The sequence below is a fragment of the Macaca fascicularis genome, chromosome 5, assembly GCF_037993035.2.
Source record: "Macaca fascicularis isolate 582-1 chromosome 5, T2T-MFA8v1.1".
NCBI classification, from domain to species: domain Eukaryota; kingdom Metazoa; phylum Chordata; class Mammalia; order Primates; family Cercopithecidae; genus Macaca; species Macaca fascicularis.
Window position 1 is genome coordinate 30,780,200 of NC_088379.1, and position 14,261 is coordinate 30,794,460.

The window sequence follows — 14,261 nt, forward strand, 5'->3', positions numbered from 1 at the left end:
GTCTTATGACCAAGAGGAATGAGGAACACGGACACCAGAGAGTGAGTAAGGCAGAATAGAATTTCACTGGGTGAAATAAAAGCTCTCAGTAATGAGATGGGACCTGAAGCGCGTAGCTGTCTTTGAGGTCTGGGCTTTTTATGGTCTTAGAATGTGGGAGTGCATGTTGATTGGTTCATGGGTGGGCTTGGAAAGAACACAATTTGATTGGTTAGAAGGCGTCATTTGGAAGGAAACAATCGAGAGGATATGGGTAAGATGGAGATGGAAATTGTTGCTCCAGCCGTGGACTCTATCTAGAACTGGCAGCTCAGTTTTCAGGTTTAGACTGAAACTAAACCTTCAAGTCCTTGGCTTGAAGGTTGGGTTTCACCAGGGACCTGTCTCCATCTGCTTAGGAATGTGTCTGTCTCCTGTCACTATCAGAATGAATTTATTTTAAAAAGCAAACATATAGCAAATGCTGGCAAGGATGCAGAGAAAGAACACTTACAGACCATTGGTGGGAAAGTAAAATTGTACAGTATATCAAAGAGATATCCGCACTCCCATGTTCATTGTAGCACAATTCACAATCTCTAAGACATGGAATCAACCTAAATGTTCATCAGTGAGTGAGTAGATTTTTAAAATCTGGTTTATACACACAGTGGGATATTTTTTAGCCATTGAAAAATAAAATAAAATACTGTCATTTGCAGCAACACAGATGGAACTGGAGGTCATTATGTTAAGTGAAATAAGCCAGGCATGGAAAGATACACATGTGGGAACTACAAAGGTGGATCTCATGAAGGTAAAGAATAGAATGGTGGTTACCAGAGGCTAGGAATGGAACAAGGAAGGGGAGATGAAGAGAAGTTGGTTACTGTGTACAAAATACAGTTCGCTAGAAAGAATACATTCTAGTATTTGATAGTAAAGTAGGAAAATTATAGTTAATAATACTTTATTGCATATTTCAAAATAACAAGAAGAGAAGAATTTTGATGTTCCCAATACAAAGAAAAGACAAATGTCTGAGGTTATGGATACTTGACTTACCCTCATTTGATTATTATACATTGTATACATGTAGCATAATGTTATGTATACCCTAAAATATGTATAATTATCATACATAATTCAAAATTTATATAGTCGTTTCCAGAAGCTGAGAGGAGGGGGAAATAGGAGGTACCGTTGATTGGGGATTGAGTTTCACTTTTGCAAGAGGAAACGGTTCTAGAGATCTCTTGCACAAAAATAAGAATATAACACAATTAAATTGAGCATTGGTTATTGGTGGTAAATTTTATGTTGTAATTCTTACTACAATTGAAAATAAAAATGTTTTTAAATATGAGAAATAATTGCAAAACGGGACCTTACTTCTTCCTAATGTATAGGAAAAAGTGATTCTGTAAAAGTCAGAGAGGTAATTCTCTTGTGGGTTTTATTTATTTATTTATTTTTGCTTTAGGCTTTGAAGGACACGTAATAATTCAAAAAGATTCAATGATTTCAATAGTAGAGGCAAGCCAATTCAGCTTATGTTATCTCTGCTTTTTCATGTATGCATTTTTATTCTACCTTCTAGAAACAATACATCTTTAAATATGTTCCATAAAGTAAAAAAATTAAAACAATGTTCAAGGCACATAAAGGCCATAATATATAAACTTCCTTTTTAATAGCTGAAATTATTTCACTAAAATATTAATATTACTTCAACTTGAGAATCTTCCCATTTTCCTCTATGCCAAAAACTAGTCAACTTTTTCCATAGAGGGCCAGACGGTAAACATTTCAGACTTTCCAGAACGTGTAGTCTCTGTCACAACAATTCAGCTCTCCCATTGTAGCATGAAAACAACCATAGACAATACTTAAACAAATGGAATGGCTCTATTCCAATAAAACTTTATTTTCAAAACAGGCAGTCAGCCGGATTTGGCCCAAAAGAGATTGCTAACACCTGCTTTATGCCATTTTAAACATATGTCAGAGCTATTTCTTCAAAAGTATCTACTTGAGGATGAAAAGAACCTGAAATTCTGCCATGCTCTGGGAAGTTTTTTCAAATACAGAAAACCATGAAATATTCCAGCATGAAACAACACTGTATTGACAGTTGATCTGAGACAAAAAGCCTTGGATTGACAAAAATTCTGTACTGTGTCTATGTTATATTCCCAAAGGCTAAGAAAGAATTTCTTTCTAAATAAACTATAAGGTAATTTGGCACATGACAGTAAAGTTGAGTTTCAGAAGACTTTATAAGTAAATTTTGAATGCCTAAATGGCAACATGTATTAGTTTACATTCAACTTATGTATAAATTTATTTGAAAGGGTATGAAATTCTTTTGACCCTGTTTATCTCTGTGCAGTTAAATTAAAATGAAGGTTACATATTCCAAATATTAGATCTTTAAACTGGAATGAAAATCGCCATCATTAACAGATGGAGGCTTTCCAATATGCAATATAAATAGTTAAGATTTGAACATAATTATGGCTTTGGTAAAACTTTGGTTGCTTATTCCCACTAATTCTATACATTACGTGAGACAATAAGAACCAATTGTTCTCATCCAATGAATTCTTTAATAGAAATAAAATCTTCAATGAAAATATCATTATTACTAAATGAGCAGAACTGTACACTGCCATGACATTTATTTCTTTAAATATGCCAAATTAGAAAAAAAGTGGTCAGCACAAAGTTTTATGTATACATGAATTTGCATTTTGGCACCAAATTGTGCATATATGAACTTTTAAAAACTCAAATGTTATCAATATTCTAATTGAAGATTGATCATTGATAGCTTCTGTGATGAAAATTGATTAAACTACTCTGCCATAATTAATGGTACACAATAAAGGCTTTGTTACCTAAAGATCCTTCTACCATCTGATTTGACTTCATTTTGTCAACCTTCAAGAAATAATTACCTACACTTACTAGTTCAAAAACACATGGAAAAGTCACCTCTAGTTATCACTTGAGAATGAATGGAAATGTTTTCTAGGGGAAATAAGATGATTTACAAAGCTTAACATCTGGGGTACAATTTTAAGTGGGAATAGATTTCCGTTATAGTCTTATGTTTTTATGAAAAAGACAGCATTCAGCTGATGCAATTCTCCCCATTGTGGAATCCTAACTCTGCTTTTCATTTTAACAGATCCAGATAGTAATGAATTTCAGTTCATATTACAACCACAGTTTTTGGAAAATGATTGTCAGTGGGGCAGCTATTTAGACTCAATGAAGTTGTAAATTTCTCTGGGAATCAAAAGATCTCTAATTTGGTCCAAAGAGAAAATTATAATCAGAAAAATATCCCAAAATAGTGCTAATAAAATAAATACTGAATATTCTCTCCTTTTTACATAACTAGAAATTACTATGGTCACAGAATTTTAGAAAAAGAATGCCACCATTTGTGAGAAATTGAAAAATAATGGTGTTTATCCCATCCTGATATACACTAAATAGTGTGGGGTTTCATATGATTTTGAATACAATTAAGGCAAAGTAGTCTTATAAATTACCTTTTAACCATGTACAATAATTTTTATTTTAAAAATAAAATATTGGGTGGGTGTGGTGGCTCAAGCCTGTAATCCCAGCACTTTCGGAAACCAAGGTGGGTGGATCACTTGAGTTCAGGAGTTCAAGACCAGGCTGATCAACACGGTGAAACTCCGTCTCTACTAAAAATACAAAAAAAAAAAAAAAAAAAATTAGCCAGACAAGGTTGCGCCTGCCTGTAATCTCAGCTACTGGGGAGGCTGAGGCTGAAGAATCTCTTGAACTTGTTTTTGAACAAAAAAAAGTCAACATAAGATTTCATTATATATATATATATACACACATATGTGTATATATATATGTATATATATATAATATATATATATATATATATACACGATAGAATCTTCATCTGTCACTCAGGATGGAGTACAGTGGCATGACTGTGGCTCACTGCAGCCTTGAACTCCTGGACTCAAGTGTTCCTCCCACTTTGGCCTCCCAAAGTGCTAGGAGCCACCACACCAAGCCTATTGAATTTTTAATTTAACCAAGTACAAAGGGAAAAGAGACACTGAATAGAGTAGTCAGTTGAACTGGTACATAATATGTCAAATATAATAAAACAATAATTACTTGTCCTGATGTTCATGAACCTCATTCTATAAAATAATTGTTCTTGGCCAAGTGAAATCCAAAATATTAATTTTCTCTAGAAAACTTAGTGAAAGTTGCCACTATATGATTTTTCTTTTGAAATTAAAGTTTGTAGGAGTTTTTTGTAGCTACAGGAATATCACAACACTTGCTACTGTAAGTCTTACTTACACAACAAATGCAGATTCCCTGTTAATCAAGGAAATTATTGATTGTGATAATTGATGAGTGATAACAGTGCAAATGTTGTTGAGGTCAAACAAGTTGGCAAGGAAAATACGTTGTATCAATTCACTGAATAGTCGAAATAATCGTAATTTTAGTAGTTACTCTTTAGAGAGTTCTTATCATCAACTAGGCAAAGTCCTGTACATGATAATAGCTAACGTACATTGAATATTTATACTACTTGCCAAATTTAGTACTGAGCACTTTTCTTCATCAAAATAGTAGGTAAAATCCTACCTGATATCCATCACTGGCCATACCTCAGATAATTGTCTCCATTTGCCTGTGGGTGGAGTACATAAATATGATGCTATGCCACCACAATAATTAGGTTGCACTACAAGACAAAGGTAAGGGAATTTAGCAGATGTAATAAAGAATCCAAATTCATTGTTTAGGAGTTGATCAAAAGGGAGAATTTTCTAGGTTAGCCTAACTTAATCAGGTAGGGTAAAATCTCATAAAAGAATGACTAGATCATTTTTGAAAAGAGGAAATTGTTCGCCTTGAAGAATTAAACTGCTATACTGTGAAAGGGCGGGTGAGAGCATCTCCCTGCTGAGAGCCAGAAAGAAAACAGGGATGGCAGTCCGACAACCAGGAGGAAATGAATTTTGCCAATAACTAGATGACCTTGAAAGAGCACTGGAGCTCCAGGAAGATATATAACCTGGCCAATACTTACAATTCTATGAGACCCTAAACAGAGGACCCAGTTAGGCATATTCAGACCCCCGACCTACAGAATTTGTGAGATAATGAATGGGTATTGCTTTAACCCATGAAATATGCAGAGATAATAAGAAACAATAGAAAACTAGCATAACCATGTTGTTTAATCCTTATTAATGTTGTGAAAATGAAATGTAGGAGGAAATATTAGTATCCATATCATATATATGAGCTCAAAGAGGTTAAGTAACTTGCCCCCAAAATATACTTCATTACTGATAGGTTCAGAATCAGTAGAGTTCAAAGTTAGACCCTCTGACTCTGGCATAACCAGGATTCTTAACAACTACACTGTAAGTTCTGCCTCTTCAACTCTCTCAATGATCACATGAAATGGTATCAATATCCTTATTTTACAAAAGAAGATATTCCCCTCAGAGACATTAAATAACTTGCAAAAAAAAGCAGCATAAGTACATGGTAAAAGAAGAACTTAAACATAGGACTAACTTGCTTCAAACTTTATTCTCATAAAGAACACAGCATACGTGTTCTTGAGATATTCACTTGATTCAAGAGTGGGGTGAAGGCAGTCCATGAAACCATGCTTCTATCCAGTTTAGGATTACATTTTCCACTCTGTGATGAGCCACAAATTGCCCTTTGGACTCTCTGCTGTGTATACAAGTTGATAATTTCTACAAACCTCACTCTTTTTTAAACACTCAAATTTCTTTAACAAAGCATGGATGCCAGTGGTAATCTTATAAATACACATATCAAGGTTAAAGATCAGAAAATAAATCTTACAAGAAAGCTATTGCTCTTGGAGCTGTATCCCAGGGAATAAATAAAGCACAATCATAATAATGTGTTTGACTTCATGAATTGAGGTCATTTTTTCATTTTATTTCAACTTGGAATGCACACAAAAAAACTTGAGAGCTACACTGATATATCAACAAGAAAATTCCTTTGATTTAAGGATCAATAAAAATCTTCAGGAAAAAATAAAACCAAATAATAAAGCTTTCCATTTGGGATTGTATAAGCCTATTTTTCTTTAATTAACTATTGCTTATTGTCAGTGTTAGATGAGTCACGTGATTGCACTGAAAACTACAGTTCACAGGACCACTGATGGTGATACACCACATCCTACTTTTTGTTAAGGCATTTTGTTTTATATTCACTTCTTTGGTGTCATAATTAACAGTTAATAAAAATAACTATGAAGAATATAGAGGTTATGTTGCTATTAAGTCTAAACAATGAAAATATGGGAAAGAAAATTCAAAGGAGAAATACAAATATAAAAAAGATGAGAAAAAACATAAAATTTGCTATATTTGGTGTTAAATTTATCATTAAGAATTTTAAAGTGCGAATGCCATATGTCACTACTAAACTTTCCCAAATTCAGGGATAGGGTATTAGACTTCCAGAAATCTAAATTGTGGCTAACTGTAGAACTACTTTGGAAAAGAATTGTAGGCTTACCTGTATGATAAAGGGAGTATGTTCAACACTTAGTGATTAAAATGATGTGTAAGTGGGAGAGGGAAGTAAAGCAAAAAATGTTTTAGATATTTTTTTGTGAAGAAAATAATTCTCTTAAAATAAACTCTAAGTCCTTTTAAATTAATGGACAGAGAATTTGAAAAAAAAAAGCTACAGTTTAAACATGTTATTATCTTGCATTTCTGGTATCTGTATTTCATTAGAAGACCTATTTTATTTCTAATACTTCTCGACAATCTCTGAAATGATTGCTCTCACACAAAAAGTTGAGGTTTGACACAATTTCTAAAGTGTATTTGATGTGATCAGCCTTTACAAATTTGTCTATAATACAGCAAAAATCTTTTGGAAAAATAACTGCTCAGTTTTCACCTTTGTAGGAAATTAAAGAAAACTACTTTGCCAAATAATTAATTATATACATTTAAAACAGCCTAGAAAAGTGACAACTTTTCCTACCTAAATCTACCTGGAAGAAGTGCCATAACATATTACACCTAAACAGAAACATCGAAAGAGTTTTAATTCTTTAGATGTTAATTCTTGGAGGGTGACTATGTATACCCTCCAAGTGATCATTGTAATAAATATTATCTGACAGTTTATATTGAATCAACATGTCACTGTTTTGTCTTAATCGAACAAAATCTTCTTAGGTTAAGTACTTAATTTACTCTCAGTAGCACAGGTGGGTGAGAAGCAATAGTCACCCACTAATTGGGTATAGAAGGCAGCACAATCAGGGCTACTTATAACCATTCAAAGTATATCTGAATCATGGAAGGAACTGCTAATATAGACAAGTAGAAACTTGGAAGGCTTCATAGCTTCAGCATGTCAGACAGGCATGGCAGACATTTCTTAATTCCCTGACATTTCAAGGCAATAGGTTTAAGGTATTGGTAATATTAGCTTGCAGAGCACAAGAGCTTGTAATAAAAAAAAAAAAAAAATTTTTCATTGCATGTGTGTACAAATAGGATTTGCTTCTATTTTCCCAATAACTACATTTTAAGCACTGAAAAGGGCAAAGGGGATGCAACCAATTAGTAGGGAGAAAATCAGAAGTAAAATTATCCATTTTGTTTAGACACCATGGGAATAGAATTAGACTAGAAGATTAGGCAAGCAACCTGAGATCATTTCGATTGTATTATGGGTTTTAGTAGAAAAAGAAATGTTCATAAGAAAGTCTCTTTATTATGTGACTCATTTGCCCTTTGTAGAATCATTAGAATATTTACTTCCTACTACATGATGAGGTGAAATTTGCTCATGCAAGCACTTAGTGGTAAACCTGGATTGAAAATACTTGTTAGGACAATAAAATGTTAGCAAAAGCAAGGTGCCTCATTTCACTTGGCTTTCTCTGGCAGTGTTCTACAACTCACAAGTGAATAAGGTCATAGTAAAATCATTAGCGCATCGGTGCTGTAAAAATTTCTAAGACATGCTCCAATTTCTAGAGGTTTCTAATTACTGAGAATCAGGGGAGGAAATTTAAATGTTGGAGAAGGTTGTAATCATTTATTATAATAAATCAAGGGAGGTCAGTTGCCCAAGTTCTTGAGAAAATTTAAAATATATAAAATGGAAAATGTGTAATTTTCTATGTCAATTCCCAGTTATTCGCACGTGGAATTATGGGTTTTTCATAGAAAAGTAAAGATACTTTCTCTACCACTACAGCTCTTAGGAGAATAAATGATTCTTGGCACCCAAGTACAACGGCAGAAAAATTAGGTAAACTGTATTGATTTGTAAAAACGAAACTCTAGATAAGGTACACACCGAATATAGCATGTTGTATTGAAGGGATATTAAAAAAGAGAGGGGCAAGTGTCAATCCTGAAGGTGTTTCTAACCTAAATATAGAGATACCCTATTTCATCTAAGAGGCACAAAACTATACTGAACAAATTTTCACATTTAGCTTTATGCACATTAAAAGGTACTACATATAATTTTTAAGTCTTTTTTCCATTTCAGTGGTGCCTAGAGATTTCTTTCCTTTTATGTCAACACTAATGTTGGCAGTTGAACATTGACTGCTATTTTGCATAATAACAACTTAAGTAATCATAATATCCATCCTTTTCTATTGTTTACTAAATGACAGTGCTATGCAAAGTGCTCAATATGAAAATTATTCTACAAATATTTATTAAACATTTTTTGTTTAATAATAAAGTGAGGCAGGTACATTCAACAAATACTTATTAAAATTCAGTTGTGCACTTCCCATACATTTGGGACACATCGATTAAAAAAAAAAAAAAGACATAAGTCTCTGCTCTTTGAATCTGACATTCTATCAAGGTCACAATCAATAGCTAATGAAAATAACAGGTAAATATGTATTATGCTATATTGAGTTCAATGATATGGAAAAAAAGCATAGAGAAGAGTGTCAGGAATATATATGTATATATGTATGTGGGAATGAGTGGATGCAATTTTAAATAGGGTAGTTTGCAATTTTAAATAGGCCTCATGGGAAAGACCACATTTAAACACTGACTTGAAGAAAAGGGGTTAGTCTTGCAGATATCTCAGGGCAATATTGCTTCTAGGGGAGGGAGCAGCTTGTGTGAGCATCCTAAGACAAGAGTAGGCCTGGAATGCCAGGCCTAATGAGAATAGAGCAAAATGAGTGAGGAGAAAAGCAGAAGGAGATAATAGAAGAGAAGCTATGCACTGAGGTGAGGGTGGGGTGGGTAGTGCAGGCAGAATGTACAGGGCTTTGTGGAGAGATGAAAGGCTTGCCTTTAACCTTATAAAGCCCTCCACAAAGAAGTTATTCTAGCGACCTTTGTTATATAAATCAGGATTTCTCAACACTGTTGAGAAAATTGTTGACATTGCGGGCTGCATAATTCTACGTTTTGCAGGACCATCCTTTTCATTGTATGATCTTCAAAAAGCAGAGTTGACCGGTCCCTATTAAGATACCAGTAGTCGTAAATAAAAATGACTCCAGACAAGACTAAATGTAACCCGGATGGCAAAATTACCCCTGGTTGAGAACCACTGATACAAATAAAGCTACTCAGTCACAAAAATTTTAACTAATCCAGGGCCACACAGCTAGTAAATAAACCTAACTCCAGATGCCAGATGTTTAAAGATAAAGTACATTTTCTCCATTGCTTGCTTGTACCATTTATTTGATTTTCTAGCTCATTTGAATCAAAGACACTTTGAGTAGAGTTATAATGTTGTAAACTCTTGGAGCAGTATTTAACAGCATCAAATAAAGTAAAAATTAGCTTTAAGTGGCAAGACAGGTTTACTTTTAATGAAGGTCTGGAATTTAGCCAGAATATCAACTCTAAAGAGTGTTCACAGCTCTGAGAGAAACATAGATCACAATGGGATATGCTGACAGCTGTTACATGGTAAACTGGAATGGAGTATGAATGATAGAAAAGTAGAACGATTAATTTTCCTCTGGGTATATACTCAGTAATGGTATTGCTGGGTCCAATGGTAGTTCTAAGTTTTTTGAGAAATCTCCAAACTGCTTTTCACAGTGGTTGAATTAATTTACATTCCCATCAACAGTGTATACACACTCCCTTTCCTCTGCAGCCTCACCAGAATCTGTTATGTTTTGACTTTTCAATATTAGCCATTTTGACTGGTATAAGATGGTATCTCACTGTGGTTTTGATTTGCGTTTCTCTGATGATTAGTGATGATGACCATTTTTTCATACATTTGTTGGTGGCAATTCATCAATGGTGAATTAAATAAAGAAAATGTGGTACGCATACACCATGGAATACTATGTATCCATAAAAAAGAATGTAATCATATACTGTGGAGCAACATGAATGCAGATGAAGGCTATTATTGTATATGAATTAAATTGAGAACAGAAAAGTAAACGCTGCATGTTCTCACTTAAAATTGGAGCTAAACACCAAGTACACATGGAAATACCGGGTATACATGGACATAAAGAAGGGAACAATAGACACTGGGGACACTTGAGGAAGGGTACTGAAAAACTACCTGTTAGGTACTATGCTCACTACCTAGGTGATTGAATCATTGATACCCCAAATCCCAGCATCACGCAATATACCCAAGTAACACACTTGCACGTGTACCCTCTGAATCTAAAATGAAAGTTGAAATTACTTAAAAAATTAGGATCTATAAAAAAAAGAGAGAGAAAGTATAATTAGATATTTAAAGCACAATTTCTGGTGAAGCAGCCGAGTTGTGGTTAGCTGGGAATCCATAACATATGACAAACTAAGCTGGCATCCTGCAATAGTAAAGGTATTTGTCCTTGGCTTGAGCAAAAATATAAGAAAAACTGTTATAAGATGCTTCAAAATAGCAGAATAGGTATGGTCATCAGGAGAACAAAATAATTTTTGTTCATATGCTATGGAAATTGTGGCAGTGAGCAGATATCTCTAAGAAAAAATTGTACACTTAATAAATATACTATATGTTAACACCAAATATGCTTTTATGTATATTAGGGATATGTGTGTAGGGAGAGACTATTTGACTAACAAGTGCCTATTTTTCCCACTCAGCACATTGACTAATGCTGATTGTCTAAACATGTTTATGCCTTCTCTTGTCCTCACATACAATTTGTATCACATACAATCATAATTTGGAAGTATCTTAGTTTCATATTTTCTCTATTAATTTAACTTCTTGAGGAGAGCGGCAACAGAGGGCCTAGTGTATACAACACTGCAGTCTCTATAACAGCAACTTATGTGCTAAATTACTTAAGTAAACACTGGTTTTGAACACAAAAATTATTATCAAATATGTCTTTTTTTTTAGTTTAGATAACAGATGAGATCCTTTCAAAACAATAGATATGTCGATTACCTCTCAATGACTATTAAGAGTGTAGCAAATTTAAGTTTGATTACTTAGTAAGTTTATGTTAAAAAATTTATATCATTAAATCACACACAAGCACACACATAAGCTTTGAGAATCTTGTGTCTTGACAAAAGAACAAAAGAAAGGATTCAGTCTAGTTTTCTCTGGAAAGCTTGCTTGTTTATTGTAATTCAACTTGTAAAAGCAATGGACTTTTTTGAGTGGTTCCAAGTGATTTTCTCTTTTTCCCCAAAGTCTGTCTTCGTCATTGAATATGGAATGAGTCATCTGTAAGTGGAAATTTTTTCCCTGTAGGATTGTAATATATGAAATGTTGTATGTTATTTTAGTAATAGATACATAACTCAAGAGAACATCTTAACGTTTCATCATTCTCATTTACAACCTGAAATTTACTAAATTATCTACTAGATACCATATTAATTTGACAAAGAAGAACGTATCCTTTGTCTATTCTTCATCACCTTCATATTCCAAAAGAGTACTGCAATTTGATATTTTTTTAAAATTTCGAATCTAACCAATCATTATTATTATTATTTGAGATGGAGTTTCACTCTTGTCGACCAGGCTGTAGTGCAATAGCATGATCTCGGTTCGCTGCAACCTCCACTTCCTGGGTTCAAGCAATTCTCCTGCCTCAGCCTCCAGAATAGCTGGGATTAAGGCACCCACCACCAGGCCTGACTAATTTTTTGTATTTTTAGCCGAGATGGGGTTTCACCATGTTGATCAGGCTGGTCTCGAACTCCTGACCTCATGTGATCCCCCCCACCTCAGCCTCCCAAAGTGCTGAGATTACAGATGTGAGCCACTGTGCCTGGTCCTAACCAATTATTTTTAAAGACCTGTGTGGTATTTCCTAGTATGAATGAACCATAATTCAATTATTCCCGTAGATGAACTTTAGGGTTGTATCCTTATGTGTATTTGAGGTGCCTTCATTGGGTGTGGCTTTAGAAACATAAGGCTTCTTTTCATCTATATATGTGTAATTTTGATTTTTGGAATGAATATCTTGTGTTAGAAAGAAAACTCAATAATATTTTTACAGCTCTTATTAAGCGTGTTATCAGGGAGAATACAAATGCCTCTTAATTTGCCTTCATTTAACAAAATTATAACTCCTATACTTTAGGCTAAATACCTTATTTGAGACAGGCATATTTAAGATTCTAGTGAATCTTATTAGAGATCTCATAAACACAATAATAGCACATTTAAAAGATAGGCTTACATATTTAAGTAAGGTGAGGACTCAAATCAGATCTGGATTGTCAAACTTTAGTTAAGTATTTATTGCCTCCAAATGAAATTGAAAGTACCAAGTCTAAATTCCAGAGGGTAATGTGATTAAATAACTAATTTCAATTAATGAGTTCAGAAGAGGTATAATTCCTCTTACTTCCCTCCTTCTTAAGGTGGCCTGATCATTTTCTGCTTTACATTACAACAAGTTGAAGAAGCTAATCTTAGGGACTGCCATTTGTTTGCATGTCTTGCGAAAGGAAGGAGGACACTGTCCCATGGTCATTATCAATGCTTCCTGGTCTTTTGACATATCAAAGGTGTTGGTTTGGGATGCTCCAATTCTGATTCTGGTATGCCTACCTGAGTGACAAGCAAGGACAAGAGCTCAGAGAAAATATATTGAGGGAGAAAAGGGAATATAAGGTATTCAGACAGGAAAATAGAAAAAGGAGTTAAGAGAGGCAAACAAACAAACAAAAAATAACTGAATGCCATGTGGACACTATATATCACCCTCATTTTCATTTTGTGAAATTGGCAGGTACAATATATGCCTGCAGCAGCTGTGTCTTTTTTTTCCCAGACTCTTTCTGACAGCAGGATCAGCTCGACTCCCTGCTCAGAGTAAGTAGCTGATAGGACTGGGAAGTTGTGAAGCTAAGATGGGGAAAGACACCTAGCATTGAATCTAAGGTACTGTTTTGATCCCCAAAGATTGCTCTGTTTATTGCGAACTTTGGAGATTCTTTTCTTTTCTTTTTGGCTAAAGTGTGAAAATATCCATCACTGACCTTCCTTACTTATATAGAAATCCTCAATCCGGCAGAGTTTTCAGAAGACTGAACATGATTCATGGTCACGAAATAAAGAATTAGGGTGAGAACAGCAGGAAAAAAACATCAAGAGGAACTGGCTCTTAAATGAATAAAAACTGTTTATCAGATTATTTTCTCAGTCTCTGCTATAGACTTAATGTTCATGCCTCCCCTCCCCACAGATTCAGGTGTTGAAGTGTAATCCCCAGAATGAAAGTTTTAGGAAACGGGGCCTTTGAGGTGTGATTAGATTATGAAAGTGAAGCTTTTCTGAATGAAATTAGTGCCCTTATGAAAGAGGCCCCAGAGGGACTCTGCCCCTTACTTCATGTGAGGTTGTAGGGAGAAGACAACTGTCTATGAACCAGGAAGGGGGATTTCATGGACACCAATTCTGCCAGAGCTTTGATTTAGGACTTTCCAGGCTCCAGAAATGTGAGAAATAAATTACTAATTTTTATACACCACCCATTCTATGGTAGTTTGTCATAGTAGCCCAAACAGTCTGAGACAGTCCCCTTTAGTTTATCATTTTCTTGTCACAGTTACCATGGAATTACTATTTGAAAGTCTAGAAATGCATTTATATAGAATACAATATATTATTTTGACTGAAAATTGTAGTCACAACCAGAAATTATGGGACTTTACTTTTGATGGCTACCACAAATGTGATTTCTATTAAAAGTAAAAAAAAAACAACAACAAAAA

General features: G+C 34.2%; 1 long non-coding RNA gene across 1 annotated transcript in view; it reads right to left on the minus strand.

Moving 5' to 3' along the window:
* Window positions 1-3,540: 3,540 nt before the first annotated feature.
* Window positions 3,541-14,261, minus strand: part of LOC135970779 (uncharacterized) — a 49,386-nt gene continuing 38,665 nt past the window's right edge. The window contains exon 2 of the long non-coding RNA XR_010586630.1: window positions 3,541-3,704. This is a non-coding gene — a long non-coding RNA (uncharacterized lncRNA). The remainder of the gene's footprint in view (window positions 3,705-14,261) is intronic.